Source organism: Beta vulgaris, chromosome 9 (assembly GCF_026745355.1).
Source record: "Beta vulgaris subsp. vulgaris cultivar EL10 chromosome 9, EL10.2, whole genome shotgun sequence".
Classification (NCBI taxonomy): domain Eukaryota; kingdom Viridiplantae; phylum Streptophyta; class Magnoliopsida; order Caryophyllales; family Amaranthaceae; genus Beta; species Beta vulgaris.
In genome coordinates this window covers 45,387,337-45,408,305 of record NC_079210.1, presented here as the reverse complement: position 1 = coordinate 45,408,305, position 20,969 = coordinate 45,387,337, and positions in this window count along the sequence as shown.

The following is a 20,969-nucleotide window of genomic DNA, read 5'->3' as shown; positions in this document are numbered from 1 at the left end:
GCTTGGAGGAGGCCAACAAGATTGACAAGGGCGAGGCAGATGGAAGCAGGAGGGAGACTGGAAGGTGGAGAGGCCAACCTCTCCTTGCCAAGAGAACGCTGAGTCGCCAAGGTCGCGGCCGAACAAGCAAGCTCAGGCCAGAAGGATTTGGAGAGGTCCGGCTCAAACTCTCGCGGCCGAGGTCAATGAAGGAAGCCCAAGCGCCGTTTCTCGTTCCAGCGGAATGGTTCAAGCCTGGCAGAAATCGGACGACTGTACCGATTTCTGCGCCGACGTGGGCCAATCTTCCCATAAGATGGGCGAGGACGAGGCGCTTGCTAGGCTTAAGGTAGCCTTGGCTGATCCTGCCGAGGCCGACTGGAATTCAGTCTGGTCTCGCTACCAGGAGTTGTCGAGCCGAGCAGCTGAGATTAAGGCCAAGATGGCTGAAGAGATGAGCTCGGACAGCGACTCTGATGATGAAGAAGAAGATGCTGGTAGCACCGAGCCACCTCCACCAGAGCAACCTGCCGCTGAGCAACCTGCCACCGGTCCTTCTACTAGCTTCCTTAGGATTTTTATTTTCTTAGCTTTGGCCTTGTCGGCCCTTTAGCTTTTCTGCTTTCGACCCTGTTTTGTAAACTTTGGTTGTATTTTCAACTTTTATCAATTGGAATACACTATTTTGCAACTTGTCATTTGTCGCACATTTTTCGTTACTTGCAATATTACAGCATTTAATAGATAATAGACTGGTTAATTCCTTGCTTTTTGACCAAAATGATGAGACTGGCTAAGTCTTTTTATTTCTGGGGAGAAAACCACTGGTACATGGACTGGTTAAGTCCGAGTTACAATTGGATTATGCTTGCTAAACCGACCAGGTATGCTGGCCTTACATCATGCCCCTAGTGCAAGTAACGAAAAAAAGTTAACATAGAATCTTTTGAGATTGTCTAGGTTCCAAGGCCGAGCCAGGGGGACCCTTCGGAGATTCGAGTCGGAAGTCCCTGGCTTGATGATTTCTGTAACCTTGTAAGGGCCGTCCCAATTTGCCCCCACTTCCCTTTGAGATGGGAAAGTCCGGTGGCTTCGACCTTTCGGACGACCCATCGCCTAGACTGATTGGCCGAGGCTTTACTCGCGTTAAAGTGCCTCGTGATTCTTTGCTTGTACCGGATGGCTTGTAGCAAAGCATTGCCTCGGGTTTCTGGCAACAGGTCTAAGTTGACGGCTTTTTCTTCTTCATTTTGGTCGAACTCATAGAATGTCATCCGAGGGAGGGATTCCCCTCGACCGGAAGGACAGCTTCGCTTCCATAGACCAAGCCGAAAGGAGAGTGCCCGTGGCTTCTTTACCGTTGTTCGAGCCGACCAGAGTACTCCAGGTAGGTCGTCTACCCATGCCCCTTTAGCTGCATCAAGGGATTTCTTTGATGCCTTTTAAGGACAATTTTATTAGCCGACTCGGCTTGCCCGTTGGTCTGAGGGCGGGAGACTGCCGAGAACCTTGTTTGAATGCCGAACCGGGCGCAATACTCTCGAGTCGGCCCGCTGTTGAACTGTCGGCCATTGTCTGATACCAAGGCTCTTGGAATTCCGAACCGGGTAATGATATTCCTCCATATGAACAACTGAACCTGCTTGTCAGTAATTGACGCCAGTGGCTCGGCTTCGGTCCACTTGGTGAAATAATCAATGCCACAATTAGGAACTTCCTCTGCCCAGAAGCCGGAGGGAAAGGTCCGAGCAGGTCCATGCCCCACTTGTCGAAGGCAGGACTGCTTGAATGGTGGTGAGGGGAGTGGCGGCGCCCTGGTATGTCCGAGTGAATCTGGCAGGAGGGACACCGTCGGACTAAGTCCGAGGCATCAGCTTTCAGGTAGGCCAATAGTACCCTGCTCTTAGCGCCTTTCCGGCTATAGTTCGACCCCCTTGATGGCTTCCGCAGGCTCCTTGGTGTATTTCCCGGAGGACATAATTTCCTTCCTCGGGAGTTATACACTTGAGGAGGGGATGAGTGAAAGACTTTTTATAGAGCTGCCTTTCATGCCAAAGGAACCAACCGACTTATGCTTAATCCGGTCGGCTTCTTTAGGATCACTGGGTAAGGTCCCGTCTCGCAAGTACTCCACAATTTCACCCATCCAGTTTGAGGATCGATTGAGTACGAGCTGCTCTTTGCATTTATGCTAGGTCCTTCAACACTTCCCAAGTTATGGTTCTGGGGCCGACACCCTCAGCAGAACTAGCCATCCGAGCCAGTGCATCGCTTGCTGATTTTCCGAGCGAGGAATGTGAGTAATCCGGAATCCGGACAACCTTGCAATGACAGCTCGGGCTTTGGCCAAGTACATCCTCATGTTGTCCTCCTTGGCCTCATAGTCTCCGGAAATCTGACCCACTATGAGTTGTGAGTCGGACTTGGCTATGATTGAGTTGCCCCAGCTAGGATGCATAGCTGTATTCCGAGGATGAGAGGCCTCATAATCGGCTTCATTGTTAGATCCGAGAAATTCGAACTTAACAGCATATTCAATTTTTTCTCCGACCGGAGGTTTGATGACCAATCCGGCTCCACAACCACTCTTTGTGGATGATCCATCAACAAGCAATTCCCACTCCTCTTGCGAACCGACCGGGGTCGAGTTGCGCATTCAGTGATGAAGTCAGCGAGTGCTTGGGCCTTGATGGCTCTTCGGGGCTCGAACTCGAGCCCAAAATCTGCTAACTGGTCTGCCCAATCACTCATCCGACTCGAGTGATTTCTATTCTCAATAAGCTTCCGGAGCGGTTGTCCGGTTAGGACTTTGATGGGTGTGCTTGAAAATAGGGCTTGAGCTTCCGGCTCGCCATCACCAAGGCAAAGACCATTTTCTCAACATCGCTGTATTCGCCTCGGCCCCCCTATAGGCGTGGCTGATGAAGTACACGGATGTTGCTTTCCTTCTCGCTCGGCTATCAGGACGGCGCTAAGAGCGTAGTCCGAGACAGCCAAGTAGATAAACAGGGGTTCCCCCGGCAAGGGGGAGATCAGTTTGGGCAAAGATGCCAAGTGATTCTTGAGGTCAGCGAAGGCTTGCTCGGCTTCGTCATCCCATGCGAACTTTTTCGCTTCAGGGCCTTGAAGAACAACAAGCTTTTATCGGCCGACCGGGAGAGGAACCGACCGAGTGCCGCTAAGCAGCCGGTTAGGCGCTGTACTTCCCGAACATTCCGAGGCGATTTCATTTCTAAGACCGCTTTGATTTTGTCCGGGTTGGCCTCTATACCTCTCTCATCTACTAGAAATCCGAGGCACTTTCCCCCTTTAACTCGAAGACGCATTTTTTAGGGTTGAGCATCATTCGGTATTTCCTTAGGGTGCTCAGCGTTTCTTTCAGATCTGCAGGGTGATCCGACTGGGCCTTGCTTTTGACTATCATATCGTCAACATATACCTCAATGTTCCGACCCAATTGGTCGCTGAAGATTTTGTTGACGGTACGCTGATATGTCGCCCCGGCATTTTTGAGGCCGAATGGCATCATTTTGTAGCAGTAGACACCCTGAGGAGTGATGAATGCTGTATGAACCCTATCCTTCTCGGCCATGGGAATTTGATGATAGCCGGCATTTGCATCCATGAAGCTGAGAAGGGCGTGCCCTGCCGTTGAATCGACCAGCCTATCGATCTTTGGCAAGGGTGATTGTCTTTTGGGCAGGCTTTGTTTAAGTCGGTGAAGTCGACACACATTCGCCATGCCCCACTCGGCTTTTTGACCAAGACCACATTGGCCAGCCATTCCGAGTATTGACACTCTTCTATGAAACCCGCTTCGAGCAGCTTCTTGACTTCTGCTGCTGCCGCGGCATTTCTTTCGGGCCTTGGTGCCTGAGCTTCTGCTTGATAGGTCTGAACCCCTCTTTGATGTTAAGCTCATGGCACATGATTTTCGGGTCGAGCCCCGGCATTTCTGTGGCCTCATAGGCAAAGACATCTTGGTACTCCGTGAGCACTTGGATGATATCTTGCCTTGTTTGCGGGTCCATGGCCTTGCCTACCCTGACAGTCCGACCGGGGTCCTGGCCGATCGCGACTTCTTCGTCCTCTTCGGCTGGTGAGGACGTTCTATTGCTTGGGGTTTTCAGTTATGTACACCCCGAGGCTCGTTGAGGGCTGACCCCCTTCATATTTCTTTTTTTCGAGTCCTTTTGGACGTCGTTGTCCGAGTCCTTTTGGACGTCGTATTCTTGAGGCTATTCACATAGCACTCTCTTGCGGCCTGTTGGTCGCCTTGAATTTTTCCTACCTTCCCGTCATCAGTCTCAAACTGCAAGAGGAGCTGGTAGGTGGAGATGGCGGCCTTGGCCTTGTTTAGCATGGGCCTCCCCATTATTATGTTGTAAGGCAAAGGGATGTCTACCACCAAGAAGTCGATCGGTAGGCTTCTCCCCTTACCCTTTTCACCCATCCGAGTGGGTAATTTTATTGATCCGACCGGGTGGACAGAGTTGCCCCCGAAGCCTATGAGCGGCTGAGCCATGGGGTAACATCCCGTTCGGTGTACTTCAGCTTTTTGAGGCAGTCAAGGGTGATTATTCAGCGGATGAGCCGCTATCCACCAATACCCTCTTCACCTTTGTATTCGCTACCTTGAGCTCGATGACAAGGGGGTCGTCGTGCGGAACACGCAACGTCCGACTAGGTTCCCCAAATGTCATGACGGGGCAGCTGCTCGGGGAGCTGAACATCAAGACCTGATGTTTAAGGTTCTGGAGGTGAGCCTTGCGCGCTCGGCCGGTTAGCCTCCCGACGCAAATCCTCCAGCGATGACACCAATGAAGCCTTCGGTGTCCCCACTGTTCGACTGACCCACCTTTTGCTTTCCCTTTTCCTCGCTCGAACGCTTGAGGTAGTGGTTGAGCTTGCCCTGGTCGGCCAGACCGTTCAAGGATTTCTTGAGCTCCCGACAGTCATTGGTGGTGTGACCACATTCCTTGTGGTAGTCACACCACAAACTTTTGTCCCTCCGAGACGATGACGTCCGGATGGGCGTTGGCCTGGGAAGCCAATTTTTGTCCCGGATGCCAAAGTAGATTTCCTTCCGGTTTTTATTGAATCGGGGGTCGTTGCCATTATCAGTGAGCCGATCCCCTCGGCCCCCTGTTCTTTGATGCTTAGGCTGACCCGGTGATTCCCTTCACCTTCCTTTTCTTGCCAACCTCGTCCGAGTAACGGCAGATATCCGTTGCTTGGATGAATCTTTGAGCCCGAGCCATGGCTTCCGAGTAAGTTTTACTTCATTCTCGGCCAATGACCATCTGAGCCGACCCGGTTGGAGGCCGGACATGAGGGCAGCGAAGGCTACAGCGTCCTGTAGGTCGGTTATTTTGAGAGACTCTTCGTTGAACCTCTTGATGTAGTCCGACAAGGATTCATTCTTGTCTTGCTTCACCCCCATGAGGTGAAGGCTGGTTTTTCTTTGCCTCTTTCCCGCTACGAACTGATGGATGAAGAGGTGCTCCAATATGGCAAGTCAGTGATGACCCCGCCGGAGTTCTTGGAACCAATTCAGAGCCAACCCTCTAAGGGTGGTAGGGAAGAAGCGGCACCAAGTGGCCTCGCAGCTTGTCTGCACGCTCATTTGAGCCTTATAACTAGCCATATGATCGTCCGGGTCGGTTAGGCCCGCAAATGGCTCGATCAGGGGGGTTTTAATTTTACCCGGAGGTTGGGTCCCTAGGATTTCCTGACTGAAGGGGATCAGGAACTTGAGCCCTCCTCCAGCTAGCCTAGGGGCTGAGAATGAGCCGAGTCCCCTTGGCCCTCTCGGTCATTTGCTTTCTTCCTGAGGATTCCCGAGCGTCATAGCCTTGGCTGAGGCGCTTCTTGTTGTTAAGGAATTCCCGGGCATCTTGGGGTTTCCGACCCGCACCCCCCCTTGGGGATTTAGATACATGGGTCTCTGCATGCTGACGGGCCGACCCCTGTCGCGCGGACTTTTCCCTTTCCCGGTGGCTCGGGTCTCTCGCATCGGACCGTGGCCGGCTAGGCTGCGGGTCTCGATTAGAACGAGAGTTGTCCCTCTGAGAGCGGACGACCGTGCGCTCCCTGGGTTCATGCTGATTGAGCGGACGACTTGTTGTGGTTGCCTCTGCTGAAGCATGGCCATCATGTCCATCATACCCTTTTGGAATGTTTCCTGGAGCTGAGCCGTGATAAGGGCCAGGTCAGACGCGAAGAGCGGCTGAGGCTCCACATGCTGGATATGCTGGGATACTGACCGAGGGTCCAGAGTTTGGACGGTAGGTGACCTCCGAGCTGGTGAGGGAGTCCGCTCGGCCTCTCGGTTATGCGCAGGCGAATGGCCTCGCTCCGGTCGGGGGATGGGGATCCCGATTATGTGCGGGCGAGTGGCCTCTCTCTGGCCGAGAGACCTGCTCGGAGGCTGGCTTGCCGCGAGTGTTTTTGGTTGGTGCCATGGTCAATTGGCGTTCTGAGCTGAGTAGCTGAATGAATAAATCTGAGTGAGTGGTGGCGAAGTAACTTTTTGTACTATCCCCACAGACGGCGCCAAACTGTTTCTGTCTAGAAATTAAGGGTTCTAATTCCTTTGCTTAGGGAGTACCGGGTCAGATTCTAATGTCCTGAGTTCAAAGTCCGTACGCCGGAATCCTGCAAAAGTAACGGTTAGACTGCCCCGGGGGTTGTTCCGGGATCGCCTCTCCGACGCTCAAGTCAGTGATCAAGCTTGAGAGATAAAGTCTAGAGAGAGATGCTCTGGTTTGTTAGGTAAGAATTCAATACCTTCTCATTGATGAGGGGGTTGAGTATTTATAGTGCTGGGGATATCCCAACTGTAGGCCAGCTGGGGGGCACTGACAGCTGGAGTGCACCATCACAGGTGGGACCCACTGGAGGTTCTAAGACCTTTATTGGGCTGGATTATCCCTGGTAAGCCCAACCCAGGAAATAAGCCCAAACAAAGTTTAATTAAGAAAGCAGATAATGAATTGAAACAAAGACAAAGTCAATTGATACTTGGAAAAAAAATAAACTGAGAAGGAGTACTCACAGTGGCAGTGCTTTGTCGTTCTCACGTCAGTGGCCAATCGATGTGGAATTGTCAATCACTCCAATCAGTGGGCCAAGAACTCTCTGTTTCTCACTCTCCTTTATTTTTCTATTTTCAATGTTGCAGGACTTGCAACAAAAATTCTTTTTTTAAATTGTTTAGGTTTGATACATTATTTATACTGTTGTTTTTTTGGGAAGTGGGATTTGGGTCTTGGGATTTTGGGAATCCGAGTAGTATTAGACTTTTAGTAATGGTCCGCATCTCACGCATCTGTATACTTAACGAGCGACTGTTTCTTGATTTTTAAATAATGTTTTTTAGATAATGGTGGGGCACATACCACCCAGGAGGTTAGGACCCCATGTGGGTCCGTCCCTGGTTGTAGTACAACTATATAGGAGAAAATGTGAACAACAGGTAATAATCATAGTATTGACATTTTGGGACCAAATCACACTCCATGTATGATTCCAAATTTCCCCTTCTCCCTCCTTGCAAAACACTTCAACTTCGCTATAAAAAAAATATAAGAGAACATTTAGCGGGCCAGGTTGATATATGGTGGGCCATCTTGTTAATGGACATAATAGGCTAGATTATGGGAATTGAAAGACGATAGTAATAATGCACTTGTAATGGATGAATAAGGAGAGAAAGAACAACTAAACACCCATGTAAAAGCTAAACTAAGGAGAAAGAAGTAGTACAGTAGGAAGAAGTGCAAGGATGATAGGGCTTGAGGTTGATATATATACCTAGGGTATGTATTGGATCATATAAAATCATGAATAAAACGCAAATGATGCACTGGTTATGTTTCTTCTGAATGAAGTCATGTTGTTACTTCATTCGGAAGTGTCCCTCTCTACTTTCCTCTAGACATTCCATATATTTGTGTCTCTCAAATCATATGGAAACAGTTGATTAGAATTAAACTTCTAACTGTAGTGATTTTCTGGTTCTGAATATTCCCCTGTTATGAATGAAAACGCGTTCGTAGTTAGGAAATGGAAGACTTTGTTAAAGAATACTCACCAAGAACTAATGCAGATGGAAACCATTTTGGTTCCACCCTCTAAAAACTAAAATTTACTACCTTTTAAAACAGAAGGGAGTCTGTTTACTATGACAAGCTCAAGGATGAACAATTAACAATTAGGAGATGATAGTACCTTTAATTTGGGCGTTTTCTAACATGTTTGACTCGTTTGCAGACCTCCCTTCGCATGAATTCCGTCATCGATCGTCATTCTCAATTTGAGGAGGGTGTTTCGACGCTTGCTAAGGAGGTTGAAAGTCTGAAGAAGTAGGTTGAGGACCATGAGGCTGAGATCCTTAAGCTCAATATCGAGCTCGATTCTCAAAAGGAAACTTTTGAGAAGGCCTCCAAGACCGTGAATGAGGTAGAGCGGCTGAAGGAGACCAACAAGAAGGTTCTTAATGACATCAAAGTAAATCATTAATACAATAATTATGTTACTTATAATGTCAATCATTAATACTTTATGTCAGAAAGAGCTCAAGTAAATAACAAAAAGGAAAATGTATATATATAACAAATTAAGATAAAGGAAATCTACAAGCTCGTGACAAAACTATTACTTCATTTGGCTCCCAATATTGAATACTAGAATTTTTTGCACACGATGCGTGCTTGAATTTTTTTCGAACAGAAACTCAATTTTATTCGGCATAAGAGTCAAAATTTGAAAATTAGACATACGAAATATAATTGTTTTTAGTTGCAAAATTTGATTGGTTTAGTTTCTGTCACTTAAGTCTCTCACCATTCTTTTTGTTTTTTTTTGTTTTTTAACTTTTCAAAGTTAAATTCTATGAATAAAATAGAATTTTTTTTTGAATTTATTTATGATTTCTAATATTAAAATTTTTTAGTTGATTTTTGAATTAAGTACAGTACTTCATAACTTGTAAAGAAAGTAGACACTTTGATTTCAAGTCAATTTTTTCATAGGTTGTAGTTTGTAAGTGAATTTTTAAGTTTTTGTAAAGTTTCCTCATTTTAGTGATTTGTATAACGTAAATTATGCAATTTTATGATTTTAGTTGACTTGTGAGTGATTATTATAATTATATTTTTGATATTTTTGTTTGAAGCCCCCTTTGATTTGTAAGTGAATTTGTAATTTAGAATGGGAAGGGGGTAAGATAGTTTCTTCATTCGCGGACACCATAGCTCCCCCTTCCCTTATATAATAGAGATATGTTGTACTTTAATTCTTGAATGATATTTTATATAAACCTTTTTACCTTGATAATTTATCGCTATTATATAATAGAAACAAATACGTCCAGATATATGTAAAAGTTTCATTATATATAGGAAACACTATAAAAAAGTATATAATTTTTTCCCTTGTCTAATTTCTAAATTCTGATTTCACTACAGATACACCTCTATTTTTTATCATGACCCACCATTAATTGTGAATGGTTCTTGAGAATAGTGATTTGTAAGTAAATTTTTGTAAATGTTTTTGTATGTATTGACGTTTTAGGTTATTAGTTTTAGTTTGTATATTAATTTTAAGTTTTAATAAAGTTTCCTGATTATTTGAGTGATTTGCGTGATTTTTATAACGTGATTTTCTCAATTGTATTGGTGATTTGTTGAGTGAGTGTTGTAAATTTATTTTCGGTATTTTGATTTTGACATTCCTTTTGCAATTTAGAAAGAGAAGGGGGGAAAAATAGTCGTTTCAAAAGAGGACACCATTGCTCCCCCCTTCCCGTATATAATAGAGATATGTTGTACTTTAATTCTTGAATGATATTTTATATAACCCTTTTTACCTTGATAGTTTATCGCTATTATATAATAGAAAAAAATACGTTCAAATATATGTAAAAGTTTCATTATATATAGGAAACACTATAAAAAAGTAAATAATTTTTTTCCTTGTCTAATTTCTAAATTCTGATTTCACTACAAATAAACCTCTATTTTTTATCATGACCCACCATTAATTGTGAATGGTTCTTGAGAATAGTGATTTGTAAGTAAATTTTTGTAAATGTTTTTGTATGTATTGACGTTTTAGGTTATTAGTTTTAGTTTGTATATTAATTTTAAGTTTTAATAAAGTTTCCTGATTATTTGAGTGATTTGCATGATTTTTATAACGTGATTTTCTCAATTGTATGGGTGATTTGTAAAGTTTCTTCTTTTAAGTGATTTGTGAGTGAGTGTTGTAAATTTATTTTCGGTATTTTGATTTTGACATTCCTTTTGTAATTTAGAAAGAGAAGGGGGGCAAAATAGGCGTTTCAAAAGAGGACATCATTGCTCCCCTTCCCTTATATAATAGAGATATTCGTTTGTACTCTATAGTCTCCTTTCCCAACAGAACAACATAAAGGAGAGAGCAAATTGAGAAAGTATCCTTTAATTTTTATTTTTTTAGTGACCGTTGAACCTCTAACGGCTAGTTTTCTCTGCACTTCCTCTTCGTCTCTTCCCTCTAATGGCACAATCTTTCTCTCATGCTTCCTGTTTCACTACCCTCTCACACTCTACCAATCCTAGATTCAAACTAAAGGAGAGAGAAATTCAGTTTCTTTCTTTGTTTTTAAAATTTCCAGGGTTTCTCTAATCGATTCGATTCCCCCATCTTTACCCCAAAACTCCTCGAAAATGGCGTCAGAAAACCCTAAGCCACAATCATCATCAGAAAATTTCAACTTTGATGCCCAAAATTCCCTATATCAATACATCATCGACGATCTCGACCTAGGGGTGCGGGGAGAGGAGTGGGGTGGGAGAGGAGGTATTCTATATAATTAGATGAGTTTGTCAGTGCCTTCATCTTTTTTTATATACCAAATCTATATCTCTTACCTCTCCATCTTTAATATATATAAAATATAGGGGGAGGAGGGAGTTGAGAGGGGTGGAGTGGAGAGTGGGAGGAGTGCGGAGAGGAGGTATTTTGTATACTTAGATGAGTCCGTCAGTCCCTTCATCTATTCAATAATATTTTTAATATATATAAAATATAGCTATTAGTCATATAATAATATTTTTTATGATATAATATTCTTAAAAAGTAAATAAAAATATTGTAAAAATTAAATTTTATTGTAAAATTAATTTTTCCATAGAAGTTATGTAAAAGAAAAAAAAGAAAATTATTCGTTGATCCGAACTGAAAAATAACATTTCAAAAAATACGGACCAAACACTTGTTTATATGGACCAAAAATTAAACATTTAAAAAATTTGGTCCTAATTAGGACCCATGTAGGTTCGTCCTTAGTAATATGATATAATGAATGTTGGTTAAAATTAACACAAAATTGAAATTGTTGTATTAGAGACTCCTAAATTTGATAATAAGGTTATTCTAAATTTTTTAATAACAATCAATTTTTTTTTAAATAAGTTAATGAACTTAAATATATTTGTATTTTTTATTTGAACTATCAATAATATATGTTTTAAAACGTAAATAAATAAAATGAAATATATATTTTAATGAAAAAGTGGCTATTACTAAAAATATATGTATGTTTACCATATCATATAGTTAAGTTCAACACATACAGATACTACTTATAATATAATAAAATTATTGAGACATATCCATTTAAAAAGTTCAAAAAAAATGATGGTTAATTCAGATGTTGTATGAGGGTAATAAAATTTGAGGAAAATAATAATTGTGATTGTCACTTTATTTCTTTCCAACTTTTGAATACATCAACATTTGTTTTGTTGCCTTTTTTTCCTTTTATTTTTAGGATAAGAATCAAATCTAAACATCTCTTCTTGTTTTCTATATATATTAAAGGAAATTTCTTCTTGGGCGGCAAAAGTAAAACTATTTTAAGATAATTTTTAGAGCTCTTGTAGTATACGAGGTAGAAGATTGTAATATACAAATTATTTTTCTAAGGATTCATTATAAGAAAATAAAAGTGGAACAATAAATTTAGTAACACCTTTTGACACGTGCTTTTGCTATAGATTTCTGAACATAGAAGAAAAATTATTTTTAATAAGTCAACCTTTAACCCATCTTCTAATACTTCATTCGTTTCTAAATAAGTGCAATATTTCTTGTTTTCACGTTTATCAATGCATTATTTTAACCATTAATATCTTCAATTATCAATAAGTAAAAACTACAAAAAGTTGATATTAAAAAAATTCACATTCAGACGAATCTAACAAAATCCCACATGATTATGTTTTTCCTAAAATGTAAATCACCAAAGCTAATTAAATTTTAAACTGTGAATAGTAAATACTATGCAAATGTGTCACTTATTTAGAAATAGAGGAAGTATTAAGTTAACTTTTGAGTTATTCTAAAATAAGTTAAGCTTGTAGGGGTTTTTACTTTAATAAGTTTAGGTGACCGGTAACTTGAACATCAGATAAAAAAATTATTTTTTCTTTTCTTCCCTTATGCCCACCACCTATAAGGGAGGTGAGAGATGGGGTTGGGGGGTTCAAAAGAAATGCAAAATTTAAACAAATCAAAATATGTCATGGCGACAAGCAACCTATAAATGGAAGGTTGATAACTTGTTGGACTCTTTAAAAGTAAAATTCCCTACAAGCTTAACTTATTCCAGTTTAACTCAAAAGTTAACTTAATATTATAAGACGGGTTAAAGATTGACTTAGGGCCTGTTCTCCCCAACTTATTATTTTCAGTTCAGTTCAGTTCAGTGCAGCTCCAATCAGTTCAGTTCAGTTCAGTTCAGCTCCAATCAGTTCAGTTCAGCTCGGCTCCATTTTTTTATAACCATTTTGTTAAATATTATTATTATGTTGGTATAATTTATTTTACTAATTACTCTTATTATTATTATTATTATTATTTAAATATATATCATTACTATTAAGTATTATTATTATTGTTGTTTCTATATATTATTTTGTTTATTATAGCTTTAATCATTATTATTACTATTATTATTAGGAAGAACATGATTTAGGTCAAAGCACAAATAAACCCACTTTTTTTAGCCCATAAACCAACCAAATCGCGTCAAGACGGTTTATGATGTAATTTTCGCGGTCCAACCCAATCATTATTTTTATTATTAAATATTTTTATATAATTAAATCTAATTATTAAAATAGTAATATTAATTTACTTCTTAGATATTATTGTTATATATCATCATCAAGTATTAATATATTAATACAAATAATATAAAATAATTATTATTAATTATCATTACTATCATTAATTATTATTATTATTATTATTAATTTATGATTAATAGTATTATTTATTTATAACTATCATTTAAAAATATCCAAAATACTATTATTATTATTATTCATTATTATTACATATCATTATAATTATTATTTGATATTCATATTATTATTGTTTAAAATATTATTTATATATTTATTACATTCAATTTAATTCAATTTAATTTAATTTAATTTAATTTAATTCAATTCAGTTCAGTTCAGCTCCAATAAGTTTAGTTCAGTTCAGTTGTTTTGTGCCGAAGAGAACATGTCCTTATTAAAAAAAAAAATTCCTAATAATAATTCTATAAATTCGAAATACTTTGACATTGGTTTTTGGGTGACGTGGCAGGCATCTCCAAGAGGAGGAACTTTAATGTTACACATGGAAGAAGAATCACATAGTGTTATTATAAGTGGTGAAGTTGTTACTGCTGTGGAAGGTTTATTTGTTGCTTAACTATATATTGACAAATCTCTTTAGAATTGGTTCATATATTTATGTGAGTGAAAAATTTCGAGCGCATTAAGAGCATTGTCTGTAATTAAGCGCCCAGGGATAAAGGCACTCTGATTCTCTGATACAATCTCAGGTAATATTAAGCATGTTAGCCAACACTTTTGAAGTAAGGTTATAAATAACATTACATAGACTAATAGGGCGAAATTCAGAGACAAGAGTAAGAGATTTAACCTTCGGGATCATAGCCACGCACATTAGTTGAATTCATTGTATCATGGGGGCGAATTCCATGCACAATACCAATAACAGCGCTGCCACCTCATCATCGCCCACAGTGTGCCAGAACTTTTGGTAAAAAATTACCTGCATTTCATCAGGGCCCGGGGCCTTACATGGATGCATCTGATTAAACGCATCCCAAACTTCTTCCTTGGTGCACTGAGTAGTGAGCATAAAATTCATGTCAGCAGTAACTTTCAAGTCTAGGGAGTGAAGGACCTCATTAAAATTAACAGGAGTAGAGTGGTTGGTTTTAAACAAGTTCCCATAGAAATCACAATAATTTGCTCCGAATCTTCTTCATCCTCCTTCTAAGTATCCTCTTTATCAAACAAACCTCTAATATGATTATGACATTTGCGTTGCGAGGCCTTGTGGTGAAAGTATGCCGTGTTTTAATCCCCATCTTTTAGAGCAGAGAGGCGGGACCTAAAATACCAATATGCTTCTTGTTTTTTCAGCATTGCATCAAGTTCGGCTTGGAGAGTCTCACAAAGCTAGATATTTTCCTTAGAATTGCCTTGCTGGGAACGGGTGAGTCTTTTTTCTAGAACTCGAATTTTTTCCCCAAAATTACCATGCTACCTTTTGCACCAACCATTCATACTAGCCACCAATGACACAACTTTTTCGTGCACACTCATACATGCAGCATCATTTCATGAGTCTCGAACAAATTTCTCACGATCCGGATCCATTTGAAAGTGAAGCTGCCTGCTTTTTTCTTTTGATGAACATTACGACCATACACCCGCAACGAAATGGGTGTGTGATTAGATTTATATCGAGTCACATGCTCCACACCTGCATATGCAAAAGAATTACACCATATATTGCTAGCAATAAACCGGTCCAACCGCTCCCAAATACGATGCCGAGGGCTTTTCCCCTTCTCCCAAGTGTACTAAGAGCCACTGTAACCCAAGTCACGGAGCTCCAGATCATCCATCATCTCCTTGAAATCCAGCATAGTCCGTCTCTCCCCCTCTACATCCCTTCTATCTCACTCGAATGCGAAACTTCGTTCAAATCACCCCCATATAGCACAGGGCCATCGAAGGAGCTAAGTGGCCGAATCATTTCCCAAGTTCTATGCTTTTGAGCTTTATCAGGCTAACCATACACACCCACAAAACGCTAAACCTCACCTGAGTGCCTCAAGATATCACCACAAATATGATTATTCAAAAAAGAGACAAGGGAAAACATAACTTTCTCGTCATTCCACAGCAAACAAAGACCCCCGATCTCCCTACACTATCAAGTGCAAAAGCACAACTAAAACCAAGTCGAGTTTTCAAAGTTTCAACATCCCGATCATAGATCATAGTTTCTGAAATAAATAACACATCAAGGCTATGTACATTATTACTCCAATTACGGAGTATCCGAACCGCTAGAGGTTGCCCAAGCTTCGATAGTTCAAGCATAAGAGATTCATAATGATGGGCGGGGTTGGGTCATGCCAACCTCCGCCGAAACAAGAGTTGTAACAAAGACATCAGTAGGGCCATCAGTGACCCTAGGTTTCTTCCCCCCACCTTCCTGACACCCATCCTCATCATCAATTAACATTTCGTCCCCTATTTTCCTTTTAAAGCAGTTAACATAAAAAAGTGGTTCATTAACAGAATCCCCACCATTTGCCCCAACCTTCAATTTCAAACTCTTTTTTAATTTTGACTTTCTTTGGAGCTTTTTAAGAAGTCCTCATAACCAATATTAAAACTAGTTGATAAAGTAGGGCTTACTGTATGGGCACCATCATGGTCACATTTGGGGGGGGGGGGGGGGAGATTGATTGGCATTGCAGGTCCATATTTGTTGGAGTATTAAAAGCCTTTTCAGGTTTCTCATCTCCACTTTTGTCACCTTTACAAACCAGAACCTCAACATGGGAAGCACATCTCCCTTTTCTCATCCACGTCCCAAACAACCCCATCACCACTCTTCAAAATCATCTTCAGCTTGCCCATCCTTCCACCTTCATCAGTCCACCTATCTCAATCTTACGTGCAACACTAAGGAAAGACGATTTGGCCTCCTCCTGGAGCTTCCGTCCTCGTCTAGGCGATGCGCGAAGCCCACACCCCCATTGTCTTTCCTCCTCCTTGTCATCCTCATTAGTATGCGGGTAATCCCTCTCAATATGGCCCAAGATTCCACACACATAGTAGAATGTGAGGAGTCTTTTGTATTTCACCTCAACAATGACATCCTCCCCACCTCTTGTTCAGATCTTTTGAATCCGATGCAATGGTTTGATGACATCTATGAGCCCTTTCACCCTCGTCGACTTGTCCCACACCACTCCATCGTACTCCACCTCCAGCAAATCCCCAATTCCTCCTGCAATGGCCCTTACTTATTTCTCTACTAGTCTTACATGCACGCAATGCGTGCGATAGCGTGTGAAGTAAAAAATAAAATTAATTGGGTACAAAAACGTCTTTATATTTTGTTTTCTCAAAAAACTGATGTTTACTTTAAATATCCTACTTTCCCCCCTTTTTTCATTCAAGTGAAACAGTTAGTTATCTCCCTATTTTTTTTTTCTTTTATTCCTTTTTCAATTTTTTGGTGTCCCCATGTGTTGCCTTATATAATAGAGTTTCGGTATATGCCAATGGGAGGTTATATAATCGAACCTAAAACGGATATCGGGTGATATATATGTTCGAGGGTTGGGCACTCCCATCCATTTCGTTCAGCATCATTAGATGGTTATCGGAACTCGTGGCGAATTGAACCGCAAAAAAGCTATTCTCAATTGATCTAAACAAGGCAAGTTTAGAGACTGCCCATATCTAATTTAGTGTGCGCTTGAGAGCCTCGAAATTATATGGTCTAAACTCTAAAGGTAAGAACTTTGCCAACCAATGCGAGATCAATAGTTAATTTTTGAGTCGTCCTCTATTCCTTCGAGAGAGCCAAATGAATTTTCTTCTTCTGTAATACGAAGGTTTGAACATTTATTGGTGATTTCGTCAGCCATACTATGTAAACGGAGATCCCAAGAAGGGATTGATCTGATTGAGAATCGAGACAATGACAGAAAACCCTAGTCTGACACACTCAAACCCTAGAATATTAAAGAGAGACTTGCCTTGTCATTGCTTTTTTAGACCATTTTATTATGAGAATATGGAGCTGGTTTTATTTTGTGTGGGTTACGCAGGAAAATCCTAAATTTTTTTATTTAAGGAAAGAAAACTTTTTTTTTGTGAAAAGCCCCTCAATTAGAAGGCCAAACTAAAACGTGCTTACGGACGAAATGAGAAATATCAACATCATAAGGAGGAAAAAGGTATGGTAAATCGGTATAAAAATGCCCACGATGCACCATAAGATCTGCCACCCTATTCGTCTCGCGAAAGCAGAACTGAACCCGAGAAACAAGAAACTTAGTCAAATTAGTACTAATATCCACAACAATGTTATTAATTTCCCACGAAACTCTTCAAGTTTTACGAATAGAGTTGATAACTAGCATCTCTCCCGATATATACTAAGTCAATTTGTATAATTTAGGGCATGTTCATTATTTTATATTATCTGAACTTTTTCTTATTTTTTTTTTTAATTTTTCTTACTTTTTCTGAACTTTTCTTAAATTTTCCAAATATAAGCAAAAATATAGTAAAGATAACAAGTCATTAGTAGGATAAACTATTTAGAAAGTAGGGGAAAAAGGAAATGAATCTCCATCACTAAAAAGCTTCTAATTAGAGTTTGATCTAATGAGATTAACGGTCCGTTGGTTAGTGGTCATATATGGTGATAATGGTATATTATTTTGTAAAGAGATTCTCATGTCAATAGTCATGGTAATGAAACTTCATTACAAAACCTGTTTCCTTTATAGATTTTCATTACCATTCAATACCACCCTTCGCAAGTAGTAAGTAATGTATAGTAATGAGATTTTAGGAAGAAAATGGATATTTTGGGATGAAATAGCATTACTATGGGTAATAACATGAAATTTCATAAAACTACCTTTTATAACCATTTTTTTCAAAAAAATTACTATCTTTTAAACATTTTCTTTCAAAATACTTGACAAATTTCTTTCAATATACTACCATTGGACTGATAATGAGGTTTAATCACCAATAATGGGATCACTCAAAATGTTTTAATTTCTTTCATCCCCTGTTGTTTCCCTCGTCTTTCCTCGTTACCGCCGACAACAACCCTTAAGGCGGCATTCATCTAATGATTAATATTAACTATAAACGTAAAATGGTAGTATATTGAAAGAAATTTTTCATATAAGGCAGTTTTCTTAAAAAGGTAGTTTTTGAAAAAAAATTGGTTATAAAAGGTAGTTTTTTGTAATTTTGCCATTTTCTTTACAAATTTTTACAATATAACTAGTTATTAGGCCCGGGCTATGCCTCGGGTAAGAAAAATTTCATTTATTAATATTGTACTTTGATATGATATCACTAAATACAACTTGGTCTAGTGGTTAAAACTTTAGCACATGAGCTTGAGGTCACGGGATCAAAACCTATACTATGCAATTTCTAATTTTTTATTGTACATGGATTACATGAATTAAAACTCCATAGGGAGAGCGCCACGTGGCACCATTTCTAATTTACACACGCCTTTTAATATATTAGTATAGATGCATTATCATTATAACCATTTATTATCTTTGACCAAATGGACAGTTATGGGTGTAAGAGAATTGCCAAACCCTCTCAAGTACATTAACAATCATCTTAGGTACATTCAAAATCTTCTTCGAGTACATCGACAAACCTTGCCAAGTACACTTCCAAACTTCTCCATGTAAGTGCATGAAATAAAACCCTCACCAAGGACATCTACAACACAGAGGTTGAGGTGGTGCAGTAGTAACGTTACTTTCCGCCTCATATTCCTAAGGTATAGGGATCAAATCTCATGGGACTCATTTGAGAAATTTCCTTTATCGTCTCTCAAGTAAGCCCCCTAGCTTCATCTTACCTTGAAAAAAGTTACATATGCGAACATCTACAAGACTACAAGTATATCCAGTATTGACACAAGTTCTTTTTTTAAGGTAAAATGAATATCCTTTGCACAAATGAGGAGGGTGATTTGAGGATCCAAATTTTGCAAGGAGCAATAATCAAACAAACCCTTGTTACAAGGATGAAAGGAGGACTCCAACGAATTAGACCATCCTTAATTCTTAAGTATTAACACAAGTGTCTCTTAGAACATAGGAGGCTTTTAGGTACCAAATTAGTATTAGATTTTGTGAGGTCGCGAAATACTACTAGCTAATAGTGCCTTGATAAATGCCCAACTCTCAAATCTCACCCATGAACTTTTTAGTCATCAAAATTGATCATCAACCATGATGAAAGAAAATTTGCACTACACTTAATTATGATTTTTTATGTCATAAGCCATGATCAATTCTTATGACCTATTTGAAAAATATGTCATGAGATTTCTAAGCTAATAGAACGGCCACATATGCGCAAGTACTTTTTAGATTTTTTTTTTTTTCATACAAAATTTCAAATTGCAATATCTAAAAGATACATATAAAAAAAAAGTGAAAGTATTGAGTCAGACCGTCTGACCAATGCTTACTGTCAGACGGGCTGAGCCCAAAACAAGTTCTCATCACTTTGCGTAGAAACATTCAGAATGCTTATAATTTTCTCTCTCTTCCTACTTCTTCAATCTCCTCCTCCAATCTCATCATTGTTGTTTCTCTTCTTTCGACAAGGTTCACCAGCATTCTTTTTAAGACTTTATCTTTTTCTTCTTTGATTCATTCATCCCAAAAATTCTACTGCAATTTTAGCAAGCTTTTGGCAGTAAATGGTAAAAATCTCTCGTTATATGATTCAAGATGGCCTGGCGAGATATAAATTTGACTGATCTAGTGCCACAGACAAACATTAATTCTAACCTGCTTCCCTGTCCAAAGCCTTTGCGGTCGAATTATAAAACTTTAAAGATTGGAGTATTGGATGACAAATTCGTTCATTCATGAAGAGAAATGAAGAAGAAGGAGAAAGTGGAAAGTAGAGGTTAGGTTTTTTTTTAATATTAGACCTAAGTTACTTTCAGTTAGACCTTGTTTTCTTTTCAGTTTGACTTGTTTTCTTTCAGTTGGACTTTGTTTTCTTTCAGTTGGACTTTGTGTTCTTTCAGTTGGACTTTCTTTTCTTTCAGTTGGACTTTCTTTTCTTTCAGTTAGACTTTCTTTTTTTTCAGTTGGACCAACTGAAAGAAATAATGGGGCAACTGAAAGAAATAATGGACTAACTGAAACAAAATGAAGACTACCTGAAGAAAAATGTAGACTACCTGAAAAGAATAGAGATCAACTGAAACCCAAGTAAGTCTAACTGAAGCACAAAACCCACTGAAAAACAAAGAAACTAACTGAAAACAAAATGAAGAACCTGAAAAAAATTGGAACCACCTGAAAAAAAATGAAGACTACCTGAAAAAAAATTGGAACCACCTGAAAGTCGTCCGACCAAGATTATGGTCGGACGAGTCCGACACAATACGTTCTCTAAAATACCAATGACCGTAAATTTTGAGCTTTATATGTAAACACCTATTTTGATATACTTTTATTCACAATTTAAGAATTTCTTTTTCCATACCCAAAGTGAGAAGGGAGATGATAAACTTTATTTTGATCACGAGTGGGATGCATTTAGGGTGTGTTTAGTTTGGAGAATTTGTTTTCTAAGAAAATTATTTTCCTCACTTTTCTCTGTTTACTTTGGACCCGATCAAGAAAGGGAAATATGGGTTGAACTTGAATTTTCCAGGGTGGAGAAAATTATTTTCCTAGGGAGGCAAAGGAAGCAACACTCTCGCCCACTCTATCAAACAATACCACAACACAAACAAAGAAAAAAGGGTTCAAAGGAAATTACTTTCCTTACAACCAAACAAAGGGAAATCAATCTACAATT